This window comes from Priapulus caudatus, unplaced genomic scaffold (genome assembly GCF_000485595.1).
Source record: "Priapulus caudatus unplaced genomic scaffold, Priapulus_caudatus-5.0.1 Scaffold313, whole genome shotgun sequence".
In the NCBI taxonomy this organism is placed as follows: domain Eukaryota; kingdom Metazoa; phylum Priapulida; class Priapulimorpha; order Priapulimorphida; family Priapulidae; genus Priapulus; species Priapulus caudatus.
The window spans coordinates 177,540-185,039 of record NW_014577374.1 but is presented as its reverse complement, the minus strand read 5'-3'; the positions used below and the strand labels follow the sequence as shown (position 1 = coordinate 185,039).

The 7,500-nt window shown below is 37.2% G+C and overlaps 1 protein-coding gene across 3 annotated transcripts in view; it reads right to left on the bottom strand.

Moving 5' to 3' along the window:
* Window positions 1–7,500, bottom strand: part of LOC106808915 (CD151 antigen-like) — a 66,365-nt gene that overhangs the window by 15,871 nt on the left and 42,994 nt on the right. The window contains exon 1 of one of the 3 annotated variants that reach the window (XM_014811829.1): window positions 999–1,238. The exons of the other annotated variants lie outside the window; for them this stretch is intronic. The gene's annotated coding sequence lies outside the window, so the exon portion shown is untranslated. Of the gene's footprint in view, window positions 1–998; window positions 1,239–7,500 lie in introns of those variants that run through there. 3 annotated transcript variants of the gene reach the window in all.

Here is a 7,500-nt window from a genome sequence, read left to right as displayed (position 1 = left end):
CCGTTTAAAGTAATGGCATCTATTGTTTCCAAACCGTTCTCATATTTTCACGCTAGCTGTTCTGACACTTACCGGTGCTCCTTGCATAACCACAAGTGTATACAGTAAGATTTACATATATTAGAACACAAGCGTCATTTTTTTCACCAATATATGCACCAAAAGTATTACAAATATAATTGTGCAATTGGTTAAATATATTACACGTATATTCAAAGTAGATTTTGTTTACACATGTCAACATCAATAGTTAGTGATTCCCGCATCTCCTTTAAATCACCAGTAGAGAGTTATTATTGACTTATATTTTATACATATAACCACAGAGCTTTGGTACAGTGCCAGGAATTACAGTGAAGCTAAACGTAAATTAAACATGCATTTATTACGCTACTGCTGTTTCGACGGTTTTCCTACTTAACTTCATCTATCTTCATATAGTAGGGCATAATGCTATTATGGGTTATTAATAACACTGTGTCCCACAAATCCTATTATAATTCATGGTAGTAGTAGTAGACAGGAGGCACGTAATTTCCTGGCAGATATTTTTGCAATACACCATTTTTACGTGATTTCTGGGCATAGCTTTTTATACACGCAGTAGGCAAATGAATCGCTGGTAGATGTTTCTTCTTTCGATGCACAATACACACGTGATTTCCTAATAGTGTTTTCTACACACAACAGGCACGTGGATCGGAGGTAGATTTCTTTCGATACACAATAAACTCATCATATCCTGCTCGTGTTTTCTACATGCAGCAGGAGCATAAATATCATGGTTTTTTCAGCGCGGAGTGCAGACTAAAACGTTCGGATCCACATTCTACCACTACACACCTACCAGAATCGGACAAATAACTTGATAACCATTTTTATGAACAATAGCAGTCTTCGTGGAACGTAACAGTAAACACACGTACTGCGCTGGTTGATAATAATCGCCATTAATATAATCGGCAAACCCTACAGTGTGAACTTTGAAACAAACTTACCGCTCGATTCGCTATCCTGTCTATCTATGTATGAAGTCGACAATCGAAAGAACGACCAAGATTAAACTACCCGTCCTCACTTAACAAAGGCAAGTTCCGAAATGGCTTGCTGCGTCGGACTGCTTGTGGTGTTCAGTGTCTGCCCCGTGCTTGTTTATCACAACATGAACGTTGCTAACCGCGCCAGCTACTCGTGACGAATTTAGAAGGCGGAGAGAGGGGCGTGCACAGGTGTGAACGCGTACGTGGCGCGAAGATCGACCCGTCGGGCGCCTAGTTACAACCCGCGGTTCATTATGAATTTATTGAACGCGATATGCATGAGCGCGCGGACAACCAGACGTCGCGTGGACCACGTGAGGCAGAGGAGTCGAGATGAAGGACAAATGGTGATCGACTGTGTTAAATGGAGAGGAAAACAGGGGAAGGATCATAATAAAAACATAGATGCACCTTTACTGTTTACGTTTATGACAGTGTCTATGTCCATATCCATGTCTATGTCTATGTCTATGTCTATGTCTATGTCTATGTCTATGTCTATGTCTATGTCTATGTCTATGTTCATGTTCATGTCTATGTCTATGACTATGTTCATGTCTATGTCTATGTCTATGTCTATGTCTATGTCTATGTCTATGTCTATGTCTATGTCTATGTCTATGTCTATGTCTATGTCTATGTCTATGTCTACGCTTATGTCTATATCTATACCTATGTTTATATCCATTTCTGTGTCCATCACACAACACCAAAAGAAGGCAATGCAATAAAGTTACGTAATGAATCGTGCTGGTCCCAAATTGAAAATGGTAAAAACAAAAAACCCATTATTGTTGGTTGTATATACAGGCACCCCACCTATGACCTCACTGAATTCACTGCCCAATTTAATAATATAATTACCGTACTAAACCCTAACTATCAAATTTATATTTTCGGAGATATGAACATTGACTTTTTAAAGATCAATATGCACTCCCCAACAGAAGAGTATCTTGATATGCTTTACACCAACAGTCTCCTACCTATTATAACCAAACCTACCAGAATAACGGATCATACCTCAACCCTGATTGACCATATTTATACAAATACACCTACCTCCAACATTATACCAGGAATACTTACTGTTGATCTATCTGACCACTTACCAGTGTTCTGTATTGTTAAAACACAAATAAGCAAAACTACGAGTAAGCAATTTTATAGAGATTATTCTAAATTCAATAATGAACAATTTCTAAATGACATAAACCTTATAGACTGGGAAGAAATCTTATTACCTACAAAAAGCCTGAATGAGAAAACCAATGAAGCAATTCATACTATAAACAACATTATTAATAATCATGCCCCTATAAAACAGGCCACTCGGAGTAAACAAAAACAATTAAATAGACCATGGATTACAGGTGGAATTCTGAAATCTATTAAAAGAAAACAAAAAATGTATCGTACACATTTCCTTAGTAAAAACCCTGAAAAAATACAGACGTACAAAAAGTATGCAAACACACTAACACATCTAAAAAATAAAAGTAAGACTGGCTATTATAGTTCACAATTTTCAAAGCATAAGGATAACCTCAAATCCACTTGGAAGCTTATAGGTAATATTATAAAACGGAAAACTAAGGGACAGTCCCTCCCTACCAAAATTATCTGTGACAACAAGACATATACTAATACTGCTGATATAGCTGATCAATTTAACATTTTTTTTGCTAATGTAGGCCCAAACCTGGCAGGTAAGTTTAAATGCGACCAAACAACAAAGGAACCTACCCAGTATATAAATAAGTCTCCCTCTTCTAGCTTTTTCATGTCCCCAGTGACGGAATCTCAAGTTTTTACTCTTTTTGCTAACTTGAATGAAGGCAAGGCCTATATTGGCACACCTAATAAATTTATTAAACTGGCAAGTGCCGACCTATCAATTCCTTTTACTAAAATATATAATGAATCAATCATGACAAAAATAGTACCAGATATTTTTTAAATATGAAGAATAACTCCAGTATTTAAAAATGGAATTGCTACTGACCCCGGAAATTATAGACCTATATCTATTATATCTGCCTTTAGTAAAATCCTTGAAAAAATAGTCCATGATCAGTTTATACTTTTCCTAGAAAACCACCAAATACTGTACGATCATCAATTTGGATTCAGAAAAGGCTATTCAACTGAATATGCAATTCTTGAAACAATAGAAAATCTAAAATCAGCATTGGATGGAAGCAAAATAACTTGTGGAATTTTCCTAGATTTCTCTAAAGCATTCGACACAATAAATCATCAAATACTCTTAGCAAAAATGCATAAATATGGAATTCGAGGATTACCCCATGCATGGTTTACTAATTATTTAAACGATCGAAAACAATATGTCAAAATAGACAATACAGAATCTAGTTTAAGAAATGTAACATGCGGCATACCACAAGGATCCACTCTAGGGCCCCTCGATCCTATTCCTCTTATATATAAATGACCTCCCAAATTCCTCCAATAAATTATTCTTTAAAATATTTGCAGATGATACCAATATTTTTTATTCCTCAAAAGATTTAAATGAATTAGAAAAAGTTATAAACGATGAACTTGCAAATGTCTTAGAATACTGTGCTGTGAACAAACTTTCAATTAACTTTAAGAAGACAAAATACATGCTCATTACTTTCCCTAGGAAAAAGCCTATTATTTCAATAACTACATGTAACATAGAAAAAGGAACACAGATAAAATATGTGGGTGTTTTTATTGATGACCATTTACAATGAGATGCACAGATAAAACATGTTAATAACAAACTGGCAAAAAATATAGGTATTCTAAACAAACTTAGACAATATGTTTCTATTAACACTCTTAGACAACTTTAGTATACCCTCTTATACCCATATATTAATTATGGCCTAATGAGCTGGGGGACTGCCTACCAAACTCGATTACAAAAAATCAAAACAAAACAGAATAAATGTATGCGTTCCATCTTCTTTGCTGAAAAAAGAAAGAAAGTGCTACCCCATACTACAACCTTCTAGACATTCTAAATCTTGATAATGTTTTTAAACTCAAAATCTCAACTCTTGTACACAAAATCAAGTATGCTAAAAAACCGGATATTCCTGCACCTTATTGATCTAATTCTTCTGCTTTACAAATACATAATTACAACACTATGGTATGCCTCAAGGGTAATCTACACAGACCTGCCGCCAGGACTAACTATGGTTTATCTCGATTTAAGTCTCTGGCCTCAAGGATATGGGAAACAATTCCTCTTGAAATTAAAACCTCGCCTCACAGTAAATTTAAACATGATTATAAGCTATTCCTTCTAGACACCAGTAATGATTAATTAAATTAATTAGTGCATGTTATTTAGGATCATTAGAGAATTAGTTATATATTAATATATAATTGCTTTCTTATTCTTGTTACTTATTACTTATTACATCAATTGTATTTTTTGTTCTACTGTTCTATATATGTATATATGTATATTTTTTTTGTACGTAGACAGCCAGAAATGTTCAATTAAATTAAATTAGTGTATGTTATTTAGGACCATTAGAAATTAGTTATGTATTATATTATAATTGCTTTTTTGTTCTTGTTACTTATTACATCAATTGTATTTTTTGTTCTAGATACTGTTCCATATATGTATGTATGTATATATTTGTTCCCCTCTTATTTCCTATATTTAGTTTAATTGTACTTTCCCTCAGACATTTTATTACCTATGGCAGTGGTCAACTCGAAAGCTTATGGCTACTTTGACCACTACGCACATTTATCTTAAACCTATCGATTCTATAATATTATTTATTTCTTTCCCTTTTTACTTCTATCTGAAATAATCTGTACAAATGAATGAAAAGTGCAAAATAAAATGAATCTGAATCTGAATCTACGTGCTACTCTCATGCACAGGTCGTTCTATGATTCATTGCGTAATGCATCGAGATGTGTAGTAATTAGAAATGCGCTTTCTACGTTCCGAAGTTCTAAAATATACACGTCACCTCTAGCCGCCATAATGTGGCCCGGCCGCGAATTTTTTTTTCCTACACGTTATATCTATTGGGCTTGATATACGCATATCAACTTCCGCATCAGACTTTTCGTATATCAAGGAATGATGCAAAAATCCTAACACCAACCCGAACCCGAACCCGAACCCTAACACTAACTATAAACCGAATCGGCTTATATACTATCTATGGTATCCCAACACTATCTAGGGTGTGGTTAAATCAAAGCAGCCAATCAGAAGAGCCCAATTGATATAACGTGTAGGAAAAAAAAATTCGCGGCCCGGCCGTAAGCCTCACAAGATACTCGCATGCGACTCACTGCGTATTGCATAGAGATGCGAAGAATAAAAAATAAGTAAAATTAAAAAAATGTGCATCGCCATTTCTCCCCCAATCCAACCATCAGAGTACACAATAACGTCGCCTAGGCATATGTACACGTCATTACATACCTATACACACATACACATCATTACATACGTATAGGCACTCGTATCGAGGTTATCATATTTCTCTAGCTACCTCTAGCATTATTTATGTGGTATGTTTATCTGACTGCCGCCACCGTATCCATGGCCCGCATGGTTTCAGGCTATACAAACAAAGCTACAGGGTTGGTTGGTAGTCATACGCCGTTTCTGTGTGCTGTCTCCAAAGCAGAACAAAACACTGCGTTAAAACGTCCAACATCACACGGACCGACGATAAACGACTACGATAAATATGTACGGACGCTCACGCACGTACGCACACGCGTATGCGCGCACGCGCGCGTACAGTACATAGTGAGTGTATAACGCGGAAGGAGTAGCGTACACTCGAACGCAGTGTATTCTCAACTGGAATCTCATTCTCAAATAAAATCTATGCAAAATACGATGCACACACAGACGTCGTATCAGGGTCGTATCGTACAGTAAGACGCATCCAAACATTGCTAATGCGGCATAAATTGCTCGAAAACAACTAAAATTATGTGTGAAAATTTGGATAATTTCGCGTACATGTTCGTCAATGCACAAAAGGCAGGAGGGTAGGGGGGGGGGCGGTTGTGTCGCGAGTTAAATCACACGAACAGCACGCGAATCGTTTTGCGAGCAAAACGAATTATATATCTTTAGTAGAAATAGTTGCCAATATGTTTCAAGGCACGCATAGGCGAGGATGTTTTCGAAAGAAGTTTTGTAAGAAGATGGATACTAAAAGAGCAGTACTCATATTTTGCCTACAAAGCGGGTTGAACCTGGGGTAAGAAATATTGCTGAGTTATAGAGGCCTCGCTAAACAGAGGCAATATTACACGGAAGATTATCATTTTTATTGAGAATGGACGAAAAAACGCATGTAAGCGCTCTAGTTAGTAGTTACATCTATATCAGTTTTACAGCTGGAATTTTAGCGATGTTTTACCTGAGCGCATTCGGCGAGTAACGTTTATTAAGTTTATTTATCTGACTACAGATGGCGCTGAGTGCACACATCACTGGGTGCACACATCGCAGAAGTGCACGTGTATTACTAGTGATGTAAATGTCAAGGAACGCCTTTAATAGCGATATATATACATATATATATATATATATATATATATATTGTTTTGATGCGCTATTCTGCATTTCAAGTAGTTGGCTCTACTTGCAAATCGAAACATGCAAGCACCCCATATCTAACTCGCGCGTTTTCTCTCCCTCTCTCTCAGTCGCACTCTTTTTGCGGTCTCTCTTCCTCTCTTTGTGTACCTCTCTCGCCAACTTTCTCTCCCTTCCTTCCTCTCCCATCTCTCTCTCCCTCTCTCATGTAAAGCCAACAAGATTTAAGCGCTGATGCATGCATCAGCGACAAAGATGCGCATCTAAAAGATCGGTCAGGTTCACAGTAGATATCGTACCCGAGAATTTTAGAGAACTGATAGTGAACTCGCTCTTGACATTCTAACCTCGGTAGTTCAGAGCCGTAGCGTGATTAAACGCTTATAGGAGAGAAGTAACATGTCGTTACTCACACGAGTAATGACGACGGAGAGGTGCAGGTCTCAGTCCACGTGCATATAGTGTGGCGAGGATGGGTTTGAAGCAACAAGTTCACGGACGACTACACACGATGATTTACACTCATTTTAGGCTCATTTATATTTATGATGCCTTTATTGAATTTACTTCTACATGATTTAGTGGGAGCAACTGTCCTCGTGCCCTCCAAAGGACACGGTCCCCGTACGCGTGTCTCCCGAATGGGTGTTGACTCGTAAAATGCACAGCGAACGTCAGGCAGTGAAGATGGGAAGGATTTCCGTGATTCCTTATCAGAGATCATCAGATCATCAGAGATCATCAGAGATTTGATTATCAGAGGGTGTGCGTGAAAGCGCAAAGTCGTCGTTAGATAACAATCGCGTGTGAAATAGAGGCCTGGATAGCCATGCCACTGAGCTATAATATAGGTCACATATATAT